General features: G+C 46.1%; 1 long non-coding RNA gene across 2 annotated transcripts in view; it reads left to right on the plus strand.

Moving 5' to 3' along the window:
* Nucleotides 1–2,928: 2,928 nt before the first annotated feature.
* The window catches only part of LOC144824480 (uncharacterized), a 950,201-nt gene continuing 936,992 nt past the window's right edge, over nucleotides 2,929–16,137 (plus strand). Inside the window, exon 1 of one of the 2 annotated variants that reach the window (XR_013608971.1) lies at nucleotides 2,929–3,045. This is a non-coding gene — a long non-coding RNA (uncharacterized LOC144824480). The remainder of the gene's footprint in view (nucleotides 3,046–16,137) is intronic. The other variant, XR_013608972.1, reaches the window with a different exon arrangement.

Here is a 16,137-nt window from a genome sequence, read left to right on the forward strand (position 1 = left end):
AGTTGTGGCAGCAGGTACCTTGTCACTCGTCCATGAACGCGAGTGCAGCAGCGGTGGCCAACATCTCCAATGTGCGATTGTTGTCTACCACATCTGAGATGTCGTCGACGTAATCCATCAGCTGACCCGGACAGATGTGCTGACTCCAACCACTGGACCCAATGTGCACCAAAGCCCAATCGGGTTGTGGCTCAATGTGCTCACTGCACACGACGACTCGTTCAATCTCCCCAGTCCAGTTTCCAGCCTGCATGCCAAACATCCATGCATGCCAGAAACGGGCATCACAGTGACACTCCTAGTTGTGGGCCAACACGGGGCGCACACACACACATCGAAATCCATGTCAGCTACATTACGTTGGAGAGGCAGACATTCATTGACCACTTGAATATGCACGAGCGACAATGCAACACAGGCAGAACGGAGGTGATGTCCGCAAGGCGGAAGCTTAGCCGGTAACTGATCCGCAGCACTGCCAACGGCATTGCACCCAGTACATGCAGCAGATGTGCACGGTACAGGTCAATGAGACTGGAGTCGAGCATGTGTCCGGGATGGCCTGCCATTGAGTCTGGCTCTCCTTGAAGCAGCACTGGCTTGCCCTGCGTCAGTCCTGTGGATGAAATGGCACAGCTCGGTGCAATGAGCAGGGTCTGTGTGCAATGGGTGCAGTCCTGGGGTGGGGTGGGAGTACTTGTGAAGGCCATTTCACGCATGCTAACTATGACCAGGGACTTCTGAGTGTGGGATGTGTACACGTTGGTCTCACGTCGGGTAGTGCGTAGTGTGGGAGTCGCTAGCAAATGCTATCGTATCTGTCAGGGGGTGCTGGCCACATGCAAGTTCCTGCTCGGAGCTGCAGATGTGCTACCGCCTGATAGTCCAGACAAAGGGCCTTTCATCCCTACAGTAACTTCACAATCTGCATGCATAAAGGCGATGTGCAGAGGCCTGTTGTAGGTGTGGTTGGATGTCTGCAACTCTGGGAATCATGGATGATATACCCAGCAAGTGGCACATGAGCGGCCTAACTGTGTGTTACGTTGCCACACAGCTGCTCCTCAATCCCACGAGCCCCCACACTTGTGTGCACTGCACGGTTTCATCATGTGCACTCCTACAGCACACCATTGTAATGCCTGTCCGTGCATGTCCAGCAGCATGCCAACAATACTGTGACGCTGGCCTTTGAAGGTGTGCACAGCCGGCAGCTTTGTCTGCGGAGGGATGTTGGTTGTCCGCTGGGTTTGGACAGTAGCAGGTGGGGGATGTGTGTCAGAATGCGGGGCATGGTTGTCCTTTTGGGCCTGTAGTGGGCAATGTCCTCCTCTGGTGTTGGGTCTGGGTGGAAGGTGCGTTTCAGGTGGGTCCGCTGTCTTTGTGTATTCTGCCTCTGTGGTGTTCCCGAAGGAGGGCAGGACGGTTCCTGGAGGTGATGGTGGGCCTGGTGTGGTTGAGGTGGGTGTTGTGGCCCTCATGGGTATTCGCGTTGCATGATCATTGTCTCCATGGCATCTGTGGGTCTTCAGGTGTGGCTCTTGGCTGGATTCCCTTTTATGCTGCAGGTAGTCGTCCTGCTTAACATCAGCAAAAGGCAGGTGTTAATTCCCTGCTGCTACAGAGGCTTATCGCCCGTTTTTGGTTCGCATCGCAGATCTGGCAAGTTCATCGTGAAAGTGGTGTTGTGGTTTTTTCGTGGGTTTTTGCACAGGAGCGCCTACTCTGCATCTCATTGGGCTTAGTTGGTGGTGTCCACCGTGGAGATAAATTTTGGGGCAGTAATGGCGGCAATGTCTGCAGTTTGCACCAGCTTGTGAATAGAGTGTTAATTCAATCTTCACTTTTGATGCGTTAAGGTGGAGATAAATCGGAGATAAGTCCTTCTGAATATCCCCCTCAGCCTACCCTTCCAGATAGGGGGTTGGAATGGTGCTCTGTCTCACATTAATACACCTCTTGGTGTGATGCATCAATTTTCACTACTTTTGCTTAGTCGTGCTCTGTTTCAGACAACTTTCTCCTCTTTAGTTGGTACGCGCACGAATATGAGCATCTTTCACGCTGGCTTCTAAAGTGGGCAAATAAAAAAGGTTACACGTTGATATCATTGCATATTAATGTATAGATGGACATTATTGTAAAAAAAAACAGACTAAAGCCTCTTGGGTTACAGAGGTTCAGTGTATTGCAGAAATTACTTCGAGTTCCTGTATTTGAATTATATACTGATAAAGAAACAAAACCCAGAAAGCTGCTTTACAGTAGTGCTGCACCTTACACATTATTTGTTTTATAATGAATGAATGAAATGCATTTATAAAGCGCAAAACAGTGGTGTCAAAAAGGAGTGTCCCGGCGCTAGGTGAATTAAGACACAGCTAAGAGGAGTAGACTGAATAACGGTCCACCAACATTAGATCATATTGGGGTTTCTGAAGGCACTAAAGGTGTTCTCTGAAGTGCGGCATCTCATATGCTCAGGTAAAAGATTTTAGAGCTTCGGGCCCAAAAAAGAGAAAGAACGCCCACCTGATCTGGTCTTGTTGATCCGTTCAGTCGATATAGAGCTCAAACCCGCTGTTAATATTGGGATTCGTGCTGTCATATTGTCCCTTCCATGATTCAGAATCATTGTCACTATGAGGGACTGCATAGCTTTTGCCTAGTCTGGTTTTTGTTTTTAAATATTGCTCTACCATCCTGTATGAACTAAAAGGCTAACTTAACAATATTTTCCTCTAGAAATTATGTTACTGTACGCCTAATTTCCTCAGTATTTTTTTTTTTACTTTTCACTGAAATGCTGCATAGTCACATATTATTATGACCCCTGAACTGCTTAATATGGCCGACATCATAACGATGACCGATCTAGTCCTTCCTCTATTCTCGCAGCCATAATCTGTATTCCAAAATGGCCAAAACCGTTGCTGATTTAGTCCCTCCTCTATTCTCACACATATAAACCAGTTTCACTCACTCCTTTGATCGACTCACTGTTGTGGTTGGAGGCTTCCATCAATGCTTCACTGATACTTGCTGGTAAGTGTTACTCGTTGTTCCCCGGGTTAGTGAGGACATTGTGTTCCCCCTTTCTAAGCCATGTGTTTCCTCCTGTAGCTTTCCCAAACCTGGGATTGAGGATTGCTCTCTGTGGGACCTTTCCCCATGAAGGCTACATACTTCTCCACATTGCAGATTGTGCCTATATTTGCCTATGTAAATACTACCTTGGTACGTTTTAATTCTTACTACTGGTTTATTTGTAAATTGTACGATTGTTACGGTGCTTAACTTGGTTTTTCCGTTTTACTACCTTTGTTTGATCACGTGTATTAAACCCTGTCATGTCGTCCTTTTGATAGGCATATCATTTTCTTATTGCACAGTATTATCAGTCGTCCTTTTGACGCTATGATAGGCATATCATTTTCTTATTGCACAGTATTTTCAGTCGCTCTATGCACGGTGCATGATAGAATACCAAGTTCGGTATACCTAGGACTTGGTCTATATTCCTATTTAGTCCAGTTTTGGTGCGGCTTCTTGGCTTTTTCACTGCCTATAGGGCAATTACACTATTATAGGCATGCTTATCACATATATCACGCTGCATTCTCTTGCTCAAACTGGTACATGTGTCTGAGTTCTGCTTTAGCTATTTTCCCCCTTTTCTTCTTCCCAATTTCCTCCACAGGTGTTATTAATTATACATAAGATGAAATGTATTCTTTGCACACCAATAAATCTAATGAGACATGTATTTTGAAGTCCTGATGATGATAATCCATTAATCATGGACCAAAACGTCATCGACCTTAAACACTCTTGGTGCAGTAGTGTTCTCCTTGATGTAAATAAGTGACCCCCATTTTGGATACAACTGATGGTCATTTAATGTCTCATGCCTGTTTGTTTTCATGTTTTGATCACCCATTGAGTATTACCCCAGTGGGGTTAATCTTTCACACATATATATATGTTTTATTAAAGTTGTACTACATATCCATTTGTGATTACTCCTGGACATTATTCTTGTCTCCAGAGCATTGTTTTCTATTCATTGACTGTAGCAACATTTGTTCCCTGGTCCTTATTGATTCTTGGGTTCCCTTGTACTTATTAACGAGTCTCTTTCAGTAGCATGTTCATTTATCTTGCTACTCCAGCTGACAACCAATGTTCATACATTGTACCTTGTTGTTCAAACACGTCTGCCTGATGCTTACATTGGTCATCAAAAAGTAGTGTTTTTAGGGCTCGCCCCTTTTCTATTTCGCAGAAATAGAAAACAGGGGTGAGCCCTTATGTCGCTGATCTGCTTCTTTCCCCAAAGGCTCTATGTGTAAGGATGGATGTTTTAATTTTGATGTGATTGTTAGGCCCCTTGATACCTGCGGGTTATTGTTTTTGCGCGTTATAAATTTTATTCAAATCATTCAGGCAGCTGATTGGCTCTCTTCAAGCCGGATTCCCAACAGTTCAGGAGAAATAGAATCACGTGACAAGCTCCTCGTGGACGAGCTTGCACGATCCTTCCCCCTGCCACCAGCATTTGGCACATCAAAGGCTTCGCTGCCACATCCAAAATTGAAGCTACGATCAAAGGCTTCCGCTGCCCCGCCCCCCGCCCCCCGCCGTCACTTATTCAGGGCCGCAGGCCCTGCCTCGCTTCCCGGCTCTGCTGTAACCACATGCTATTGGACGCCCGTCACTTATTCAGGGCCGCAGGCCCTGCCTCGCTTAATCCGTGCACCCTTTTATTGACTCGCTTCCCGGCTCTGCTGTAACCACATGCTACTGGACTACCGTCACTTATTCAGGGCCGCAGGCCCTGCCTCGCTTCCCGGCTCTGCTATAACCACATGCTACTGGACGCCCGTCACTTATTCAGGGCTGCAGGCCCTGCCTCGCTTAATCCGTGCACCCTTTTATTGCCTCGCTTCCCGGCTCTGCTGTAACCACATGCTACTGGACTTCCGTCACTTATTCAGGGCCGCAGGCCCTGCCTCGCTTCCCGGCTCTGCTGTAACCACAGTGCGCACTAATGAAATGCACCTCGAGAGTCACAGTTAGTTCTTTGTCCTCCATTTGCTTCAAGCACCTAAAGAAAGTATTTCTTGTTCAAAAAACGGCTAATATGAACAAACGCCACTCAGCCATGCAACGCCAATCTCACCCACGCAACCCCACTCAGCCACGCAACGCCACTCATTCACAAAACGCCACTCACTCACACAACCCAACTCATACAGCGCAACTCTCACCCACGCAGCACAATTCTCACCTACGCAGCGCAAATTACACCCACGCAAGTCCACTCAGCCACGCAACGCCACTCAGCCACGCAACGCCAATCTCACCCACGCAGCTCTACTCACCCACACAGCGCCACTCCGCCACGCAGTGCCACTCTTAACCACAAGCATGTCTGTGTACTCCCTCCAGCTGGACCCCAGCATATCCGTGTACTCTTTAACAATCACACACACATGGAAATTTGCAACCCCACTCACCCACGCAACGCCACTCAGCCACCCAACGCCACTCATTCACAAAACGCCACTCACTCACGCAATGCAACTCATAAAGCGCAACTCTCACCCACAACAGGCACACACACACACATCAAAAGCCATCAGTGCACACTTTCACCAGGCATACACACTGTAGTGTAGTTCCTATATTCCCAATAGGCTCTGCGCATTGGAATAATATCTTCAGTAATGTAGATGTAGGACTGAGGTTAACTAAGTCTTTTACTGACGTTATTAGACTTAAGTTTTGTGTGCCAGCTAGCTCAGAGTTCACTAGAAACTTTCTCGAATAAGCGAGGAGGAGTTTAACCTCCCTGGATAGACAAGAAGGGATTTAGTTTCTGACAACCATAGAACATGACAACTTTGCTCTCCCTGATCAAGAGTATATCTCTAGAGTCGTGTGAAAACAAAAGACAGCTATTTTACTCAGTCAATACGTGCGTACTTAGTTTCACCAGATTTGCAGATAAAGAAGAGACGGGCGTTTTCAATAAAAGGTGTCATTTATTGATCAGTCTCTTTTCTCATACAAGAGAAATGAATCGCTACAATTGTAATACTTATAGTTAAGTAAAGTGCATACAGTAAAAGCAGGAGTATAAAATAATACTGTAAAAGCATCGATATGGTTTCTTAGCCATATGTTACTTTAAAATGGATAAAAGATATACATACATATATACATTGACTAATCGTACTCAACTGTTGCTTCTAACTACGCCTACCCCGGTGTACCTGACCTAAGCCTAATACATGGGAAGGAGTAAGTAGCAGTTTAAGTTAAGTTTGGTTTGCTAAGAGTCTGACTCAAGATTTCTCTGTAAGGGGTTAGTCAGTTCAGTACCTGGGATTTAGAAGGCAAGAGGGCTGGTATCTCTTTCTCAGGACTCAGTATCCCAGTCACCCGCGAAGGTGGGCTGGAAACGCTGGAGGCTGTCATAAGACGTCAATTAAGAACTGGTCGTTCTTACATTCTTTGCAGGAGTTCTCGAACGAAATCAAAACAATAGCAGCGGGGATTTCCCAGGTTTGCTGGAGGCTTGGTTTGTTTAGAGAACTTGGTGTGCTTTCTAGGGGGCTGGAGGAATAGTGCTTGCTTAATGTGACAGCATGCGCTATGACTGATTTATGAAACGGGTTTCTGTGCCGTTGTATGGATATTAGTGATTTATAACCGGACAAGGGTCAGAAATTGGAGTATCAATACATGTCCCTATATAAACACACTACACCCACTCCACGAATTCATGTCCATATTTACTAACCTAATCAATAGTAAACATAACTAAAAGTGTATGTGTATACTGAACCACCCCAAAAAACATTTGTCTGCATTTAAAAATGGCATATTCGAAATACACGAAATTGAGTATTGGTACTGTATGCATTCAAGCAGTGTAATCATTCAAAAAAGAAGCACAATTTATCACAGCATGAATGATTTGCGAAAATAACACATGAAATGGCTCTTAATACAGAAGAAAAAGTGCGAGACCACTTCATCACATATAAATACATTTACTCGTAAATGTGCTAGAGGCTGAGGTAAATTATTGTCTCTAGAGTTCCTAAAAATAGAAGTTCTGTTCTCTAGGAATGGTTTTACTTTAAGCAGAAGATAAGTGCCAAAAGGTAAACATTTTGGGTTTGGAAAAAAGTTTTTGTTTTCAGTGAAGAAGGAAAAACATTTTTCAGTAGCTTTGTTTTTAAAACTGAAGGCCAAATTCATAGTTCAGGGAACGCTGTGTCCACGTTTACTTATAGTCACTCTCTCTGTTCTGGTGAAAACATAATTTCAGACAGATTTTAAAAAAAACAAACAGTTTACCGCTTCAGGTGAAAGTTCGACCAAGTTGGAAAATGTCGCTACCATGCAGTGGTGTGCATGTTCGCTTTCAGTGATGTTCTGATCAGCATTGCTTACAGAAGGCTGTACCTAGTTGATGCTGCTCTCATCTTGTACTTCACTACCCTTCAATCGTAGTGGTGAAGTCTCCACGAATGCCGTCATTAGGATTGGTAGCCGCTGGGGACATCACAATGCGTGAGCCTTTACTGGACCCAACAAAGTATCTGCATCCAATGGTACTTCTGATTGTAGTGCAAGACATGTGTCCAACACGCATTCCTCGCCGCATAGCACGCATCTTAATACAGGTAAGACACAATTCTGCCATATGGGTCTGAATGAAAGAAACCAGGTCATATTTAGATCTCGTAGCCGGGCTAATCCAAGGACTTTAGTTATGCGGTCCCGATAGCGTATAGCTAAGATCGTTTCTTCCATTGTTGCTGGAGTCTTGTCTGTGACATGGCTTGCCATAACGAAGCAGGAGAAGCAAAAATAAGATGCCTGCTACGAGTCCCAACAGGAGTGGAAGTCCGCCAAAGACAGAATGGACGAAATTGGGAAATATACCCAGGACTGCTTTGAATGGGGTTAACAGTCCCGAAAAAACGGACTTAAATACACTCGCGATACCATTTGTATCAGAAATATTTAAGATTTCGCTTAGCATTTCTGCGAAGTGTAGGGGGCAATTTGTTGATAACAATGCATGTATCTCTCCCGTTGTCCTTGCAACTTGGAGATCATACGTTTCTTTTGATGACGTCAAGTGAAATGGCGTCTGTAGGAGCACAGTCTTCATTCTGCTTAAAGTATCAATTCGAATAGAAGAGATATTCAAACTGGGCCAAATTTTTCCCTCCCTGTCTGGAGTTTCATTTGGGAACAATACTCGCTCACAGCAAGTGACCATGGAACTCACGCTAACTAGATAAGGTTTTCCTGGCAGTAAGCCACAACATCTGTGATCTACAATTAGAATGTAACTCCCGTTAGAAAGTCTTCTAAAGAATGGTTCTATTTTTGTTGCAGGTGTGCCGAGCTGGTGACATGAAAGGTTATTTGAAGTCCCCTCACAGGCCCCATGTAAACTTATACCCTGACACAGAAGTATACCACTTAGTGATTTTTTACAATTGTTACTACTAAGAAATACACTCTGTCCTGTATTACTATAACATGTGTGTGTATAAGGCAAGTTCCATGTTGACTTAATGTATCCTTTACCCAACCTTTCATACTGGCCTGCCTGTATATATTTCTGGCAGTATCGAAATTGGAAAGTCGTTATCGGAATAGTTATGATTCCATGTATTATCCATTCAATGACAGGTCATTCTGACATTGTCAATGGTAATCTCTTGAGTTTTTCAATACTCAGAATTGTATACTCTGCACCCTTTTGTGCCAAGCTGATTTGTGTATCAGTAAGGTTAAAGATAGTGAATAATGACGTTGTGTTGATTAAACGCCAAGGCACGTAGCCTGAACGCAGATTTTGTAACGTCCAGCCAAGCTGTACAATAGAACGCAATTGGGACTGACCGTGTTGTAACATCAGTAAGTCTTGTTTTATTATATCGATTGCAGATGATACAATACTGTCCAGTGAATATATTCTGACCGTCTGGACTTGCTCCATTGCGGTCGCTCCCCTCGCTCTCTGACTAACCTACCAACGCCTTGATCCTTGCTGACCTCATCGCCTGCCTGCCCTGATACAGCGCTGCCTGCCCTGATACAGCGCTGCCTGCCCCGATACAGCGCTGACTGCCCTGATACAGCGCCTGAATTGCACATAGCGCCTGGTATCGTTAGGATTTCATTTTTTATTATTGATCATTGGCCTTGCATTGCGGCGATTTTTAAAACAGCCTAAAAGTGTTTTTGTGTTTTATGTGCTACTGTACCTCTGCTCGCACTCCGGCTGTGCCCCAGTTTCGATTTCGGCCATTTGGTTGTGGTGTTTACTTGTGGCCCGTGTCTCCTCCCCGCTCCCGCCTCCCAGCCGACCCTCCCACCCACTGGTAGAGTAATCTCGCCCGTCCTCTTTCTCTTTGTGACCGTCTGGACTTGCTCCATTGCGGTCGCTCCCCTCGCTCTCTGCCTAACCTACCAACGCCTTGATCCTTGCTGACCTCATCGCCTGCCTGCCCTGATACAGCGCTGCCTGCCCCGATACAGCGCTGCCTGCCCTGATACAGCGCCTGAATTGCACATAGCGCCTGGTATCGTTAGAATTTCATTTTTTATTATTGATCATTGGCCTTGCATTGCGGCGATTTTTAAAACAGCCTAAAAGTGTTTTTGTGTTTTATGTGCTACTGTACCTCTGCTCGCACTCCGGCTGTGCCCCGGTTTCGATTTCGGCCATTTGGTTGTGGTGTTTACTTGTGGCCCGTGTCTCCTCCCCGCTCCCGCCTCCCAGCCGACCCTCCCACCCACTGGTAGAGTAATCTCGCCCGTCCTCTTTCTCTTCGTGACCGTCTGGACTTGCTCCATTGCGGTCGCTCCCCTCGCTCTCTGCCTAACCTACCAGCGCCTTGATCCTTGCTGACCCATCGCCTGCCTGCCCTGATACAGCGCTGCCTGCCCCGATACAGCGCTGCCTGCCCTGATACAGCGCCTGAATTGCACATAGCGCCTGGTATCGTTAGAATTTCATTTTTTATTATTGATCATTGGCCTTGCATTGCGGCGATTTTTAAAACAGCCTAAAAGTGTTTTTGTGTTTTATGAATGAATGAATGAATGAATGATTGAATGAATGATTACACATTTCTATAGCGCATGGTTACCCTGAGGCATCCCAGCGCTTAAACAGCCTAAAAGTGTTTTTGTGTTTTATGTGCTACTGTACCTCTGCTCGCACTCCAGCTGTGCCCCGGTTTCGATTTCGGCCATTTGGTTGTGGTGTTTACTTGTGGCCGTGTCTCCTCCCCGCTCCCGCCTCCCAGCCGACTCTCCCACGCTCCGCCCCCCTCCACTCTCCATTTAAGACAGATGTCCCAACGCGCAGCGTCCACGTGCTGCGGCCGCGCCGAAGGTGCGCCAAAGGTAAGCCCGTCTACGCCCGTCCGCGCCTGGACCGCGCCCAGTGCCAGACCCCCTGGTCCCCGCATCACCCACTCCCCCCGCATTACATACGAGGCCTCCACCCTCCTAGCACTTAACCCCGGCCGACTCCCTAACTGTGCCCAAGCCGCACCGGGACACACCCATGGACCCTTCACCTGCCACTCCTGTAAATTCACCTGCATCAAGACCCACACCAAATGCACAAACACCAAACAGAGACCCAACAACAACCACCTTACATGCATCCTTCTCAACACCCGCTCGGTTCACAAACACGCCATCGACCTTTGGAACCTACTCGACACCATTTCCCCGGACATCGCCTTCCTAACAGAAACCTGGATGAATGCCTCATCAGCTCCAGACATCGCCATAGCCATCCCGGACGGCTACAAGATCATCCGTAAGGATCGCACCAATCAGACAGGAGGAGGCATTGCCATGGTACATAAGAACACCATCCGCGTCTCAACCAGCTCAGAAGACAACCTCGCTATCGCCGAACACCTCCACTTCCAGATCCACACCGACCCCAAGACCACACTCAGAGGCACCCTCCTCTACAGACCCCCAGGACCCCGTACACAATTCAGCGAAGACATCACTGACTTCATCACGCCACATGCCCTCCCCTCGGAAGAATACATTCTACTGGGAGACCTCAATTTCCATCTGGAAAAAAGCAACGACAGGAACACCACCACCCTCCTGGACAATCTCAACAATCTCGGACTCAAACAACTTGTTAACACCCCCACCCACTACGCAGGACACACACTCGACCCTATCTTCACCTCCAGCAAGCATATCTCCTTCACTCACACCACTACCCTCCACTGGACGGACCACAGTTGCATCCACTTCATTTACAATAAGAACACGACCCACAACCACCCTCAACCAACTCTGCGAAGAAATTGGAACAAAATCACCATCGACCAGATCTCCACATCACTTCTTCAGAAACTCCCTGCCTATTCGTCGAACCCTAACCAAGCCACCATCAACCTCACACAATGGTTAACCCAAACCGCCGACAAACTCGCACCCTTGAAAAAACATTAAATCAAGCAAGGAAGCAAGAACGCCCCCTGGTTCAACGATGACCTTAAGAAATCCAAGAAGCTCTGTCGCTCCCTTGAGAAAACTTGGAAAAAAGACCCAAACACTATCACCCAAGCCGCCTTCAAAAACGCCACCCGCAAACACCACCAACTAATCCGGACAACCAAGAAATCAGCTCTCAAAGACCGACTAGACAACAACGCCTACAACAGCAAGGAACTTTTCAACATCATCAAAGAATTCACCAACCCTACCGCCAGCTCCAACGACATCACCCCCTCTCAAGTCCTCTGCGACTCCCTCGCCTCATTCTTCCATGACAAAATCGCCGACATTCATAACAGCTTTGACAACCAACCCTTAAACCAGACCACCCCTCTCACCTCCGAACCTGTACCTCCTCCGAATATCCTTCTCGACTGGAACCCAATCACCACAGAAGACACCATTCGCCTAATGAACTCCATCCACTCAGGATCCCCTACAGACCCATGCCCCCATCACATCTTCAACAAAGCAGACTCCATTATCGCACCCCATCTCCGAGACGTCATCAACTGCTCCCTCAACTCCGGAACATTCCCAGAAAGATGGAAACACGCCGAACTCAGCGCCCTTCTGAAGAAACCCACAGCTGACCCCACCGAACTCAAAAACTACCGCCCCATCTCGCTCCTCCCATTCCCTGCCAAAGTCATTGAGAAAGCCATCAACAATCAGCTCGCCGCCTTCCTCGAAACCAACAATTCACTCGACTCCTCACAGTCTGGCTTCCGAGCCAAACACAGCACCGAGACCGCCCTCATCGCAGCAACAGACGACATTCGAACACTCCTTGACCTCTCCGCAGCCTTCGACACAGTCTGCCATAGCACCCTGATACAACGCCTCAGAAACATCGGAATTCAAGGAAAAGCATTGGACTGGATCATTTCGTTCCTCGCTGGAAGAACTCAGAGAGTCCGCCTCCCCCCTTTTAAGTCAGAGGCCACCGAAGTCATCTGCGGCGTCCCGCAAGGATCATCACTCAGCCCCACCCTCTTCAACGTCTACATGAGCCCCCTCGCAACCATCGCACGTCAACACAACCTCAACATCATCTCCTCCTACGCTGATGACACCCAGCTGATCCTCTCACTCACCAAAGACCCAACCACCGCCAAAAGCAACCTACATGAAGGGATGAAAGAAGTAGCCGAGTGGATGAAGCAAAGCCGTCTGAAACTGAACTCGGACAAAACGGAAGTCCTCATCTTAGGTTCATCCCCCTCCGCCTGGGACGACTCTTGGTGGCCAACGGCCCTAGGAAAAGCCCCCATACCGACGGACCACGCACGGAACCTGGGCATCATCCTGGACTCCTCACTCTCGATGACCAGACAAGTCAACGCCGTCTCATCTTCATGCTTCAACATCCTACGCATGCTCAAAAAAACATTTCGCTGGATCCCCACCGAAACAAGAAAAACGGTCACCCACGCACTGGTTACAAGCCGTCTGGACTACGGAAACACCCTTTACGCCGGTTCCACCGCAAAACTGCAGAAAAAACTCCAACGCATCCAAAATGCTTCAGCAAGACTCATACTAGACATCCCCCGCACAGACCACATTTCCGTTCACCTGAAAGACCTTCACTGGCTTCCCGTCAACAAGAGAATAACGTTCCGTCTCCTCACCCACGCACACAAAGCCCTATACGAACTTGGACCTGATTGTCTCAACACGCGCCTTTCCTTTTACACCCCCACCCGCCAGCTGTGTTCGTCCAACCAAGCCCTCGCCGCTGTTCCGCGCATCCACAAAGCCACCATGGGAGGAAGATCCTTCTCCTACTTAGCGGCCAAAACCTGGAATTCCCTTCCCATCCACCTCCGCCTTACTCAAAACCACCTAGCCTTCAGAAAACAACTTAAAACCTGGATAAGTAAACCTCCCCTCCTTCCTCAAGCGCCTTGAGACCCTATGGGTATGTAATGCGCTATATAAATCCTGACTTGACTTGACTTCTGGAAGACAGAGTCATTAACCCATTGTCCACAACAGAAAGTGATTTTTCCAAATTAACACGGTCAATTTCCCGTATTTTCTCTGCTGTTTCAATTTGAGTTACTTTCCAAGCTTCGTTGTAAGCTGCATATATAGAGGCCGCTATGAAATGTTTTTGACGCTGTTTGCGTGGTCCCATAATGAAATCACGCAAGTCAGCACCTTCTTTAAGTAAAGTCAAGTGTTGCTTAATTTCTGCCAGTGTGGATGTTCGTAGCCATTCGAGGCAGAGTTTCCCTACACTGTATGTAGTTATAATCCCTGGATGTTGTCTCTGGGAGTATCTAGGGTCTGGCCTGGTTATTGTGAACCCCTGTTTTTTGTTCAGGAATCTATCTTGACAGTTATTTGTGTCTGTGGGCCAGATCAACCATTTTTTCCAATCAGGGTGTGTTCTGTTTTGGTTTAAAATATGGGATACGTCTATCTCATCATCTGTAGTGTTATTACTGTCAGGTGTTGGTTTTGAAATAGACGGTTTGTTTAAGTCTTTAATTTTGGCTAGGCCAGAACATGTTGTTTGTTGAATTGTATCATTCAAAATATATAATTTGTTCTGGGATCATGCAGGCTCTAAACAATGATTCTATACCTTTGACCTGCCAATCTCTTGTACCCCAGATTGTTTTCGTTTCAATGTTACTGTTCCAGAAATCAAAACCGAATGTATTCATTTAGTCAAAAAACAATTCTGAATAGATTAATTTAGTATTTGTAAGCATGATTTTCATTCCTGTCTTATTTAACAGTTTGAAATAAAACGTTTCTGCATTACTTGTGTTAAACCCTGAAAAATATGGACATTTTTCAAAAAAATTTTTTGAACTGCCTTTAGGTGGAGTTGCACAATGTTCCCATTGGTTAAAATTAAAAACATTTCTAGGTTTAGCAGATTTATGCAAATAATGGTTACCATAGTGGTTGTAACAGTACATCTGGTCATAATTAGATGAACCCTGTAAATAATCATGTTCTGTAAATTTAGCTGACATCACTAGGTCTGACATCATATCATTAATAATTTCAAAGTCCCAATCATCAGCGAATGTGCTTGATTTTACAAAGTCACTTAATGAAATCTTGAATTGATGAGGATACTTCAGGAGCTCAACAGGGCCATAGATTTCGTAATCAGTTTTGTCCCATGCTACCTCACCGGGTATAGGATTGGCTGTGAAGTTTACTGAAGAAAGTTCTCCTTTCTCGATGTGTGAAGACTTGTGTGGTTTCAGGACCAAGTTCATTTTCTGACTTGCTGTGTCCATTGTAACATATTTTCCCTCAATAAAATGTCCCAAGTATAGTATCAGGATGAGCCAAAGTATGAGGACAAATACACCTTGTGCCATCCAAAATTCAATCCATGGAGAAATCAGATAGGTTTCTTGTAGTTGATGAAAGAGTTCTTTTGCTTTGTCTTTGATGTTGTCGGCTGTTCCTCAGGCTCGCTCGGATCCTCAGAAAAGTCATCGAAGTTGATGAAATAGCCTGATGCAGTTCTGTCAATTGTTTCAATTGCTTCTGGATTTCTTTTTGTTTTTGGAATTTTCTTTGTTGCATTAGCATAGTCAGTGGTTACATCATTGTAGACTGGTGTTTCTTGATGTAAGATTTGGATTTGGGTTTCAAGAGGTTTAAGTTCCATGGCTTTGTTGCATAGTCCTTGTTGATTCACTGTAGGTTTATCAAATGTGATTAGTCTCTCAGTTTGAACCTCTGTGTTTGTAGCAAACTTTGGTGTTCTGCTGTTTCTTGGGAGTCCACTTGGCCTACTACTTATTATCGGCCACATGATTGTGGTTTAACCAGGTCGATGGATACAACTCGGTTCTCCTTTTTACCAGCAAGGGGCGGTAATACAACTGATCTTGTCCCGTTGATTGCCAAGACAGGTACTGCTTTTCTGTAAGAAGGCCCAAATTCCTTCTTTACCGCTATTTTTTCTCTGACCAGATCCCCGTTTTTTGGAATCCAGACAGGCCTTGCTGGGACAGGTGGTTTTTCTTCAGTGGCTGTTGGCTGTTGTTTAAACTTTATGTTGCTCAGGTCTTTTCTTGTTTCGTTTAAGTCCTGTAAAATTGCCAAACGGTCTTTGATATCAAAGCATTTCTCTTTAACCACTGAAGTTTGACTATCGAGGTCCTGGATTAACATTCTAGTCCCAAACAATAGTTCGTACGGACTGAGACCTCTCAGAGAATTTCTTGGCAGATTATTAAGACTACGTTGGACACTTATTAAATGTTTGACCCACCCAGCTCCCGAACCTAATACCTTTGCCGTTATAGATTGCTCTATGCCTTGGTTTTTTCTTTACACCATCCCGTTTCCCTCAGGAAGGAAGTGATAAGAGTCCCGCAATGCAATGCCCATGCTGGCCATGCACCCCCCATAAGCTCGAGAGCTAAAAGCAGGGCAATGGTCGGAATGTAGCATGCCCCATGCGTATATGCCATTATAGACTCGCAAATCTTTTTATAACAGTTCAGACGTCAGCCGAGAGCTGGGGTCTATATTTTAAGTGAAGATAGTCTCTTTATGTTAATTTGGCGC

The sequence above is a fragment of the Lissotriton helveticus genome, chromosome 3_1, assembly GCF_964261635.1.
Source record: "Lissotriton helveticus chromosome 3_1, aLisHel1.1, whole genome shotgun sequence".
NCBI classification, from domain to species: Eukaryota; Metazoa; Chordata; class Amphibia; order Caudata; family Salamandridae; genus Lissotriton; species Lissotriton helveticus.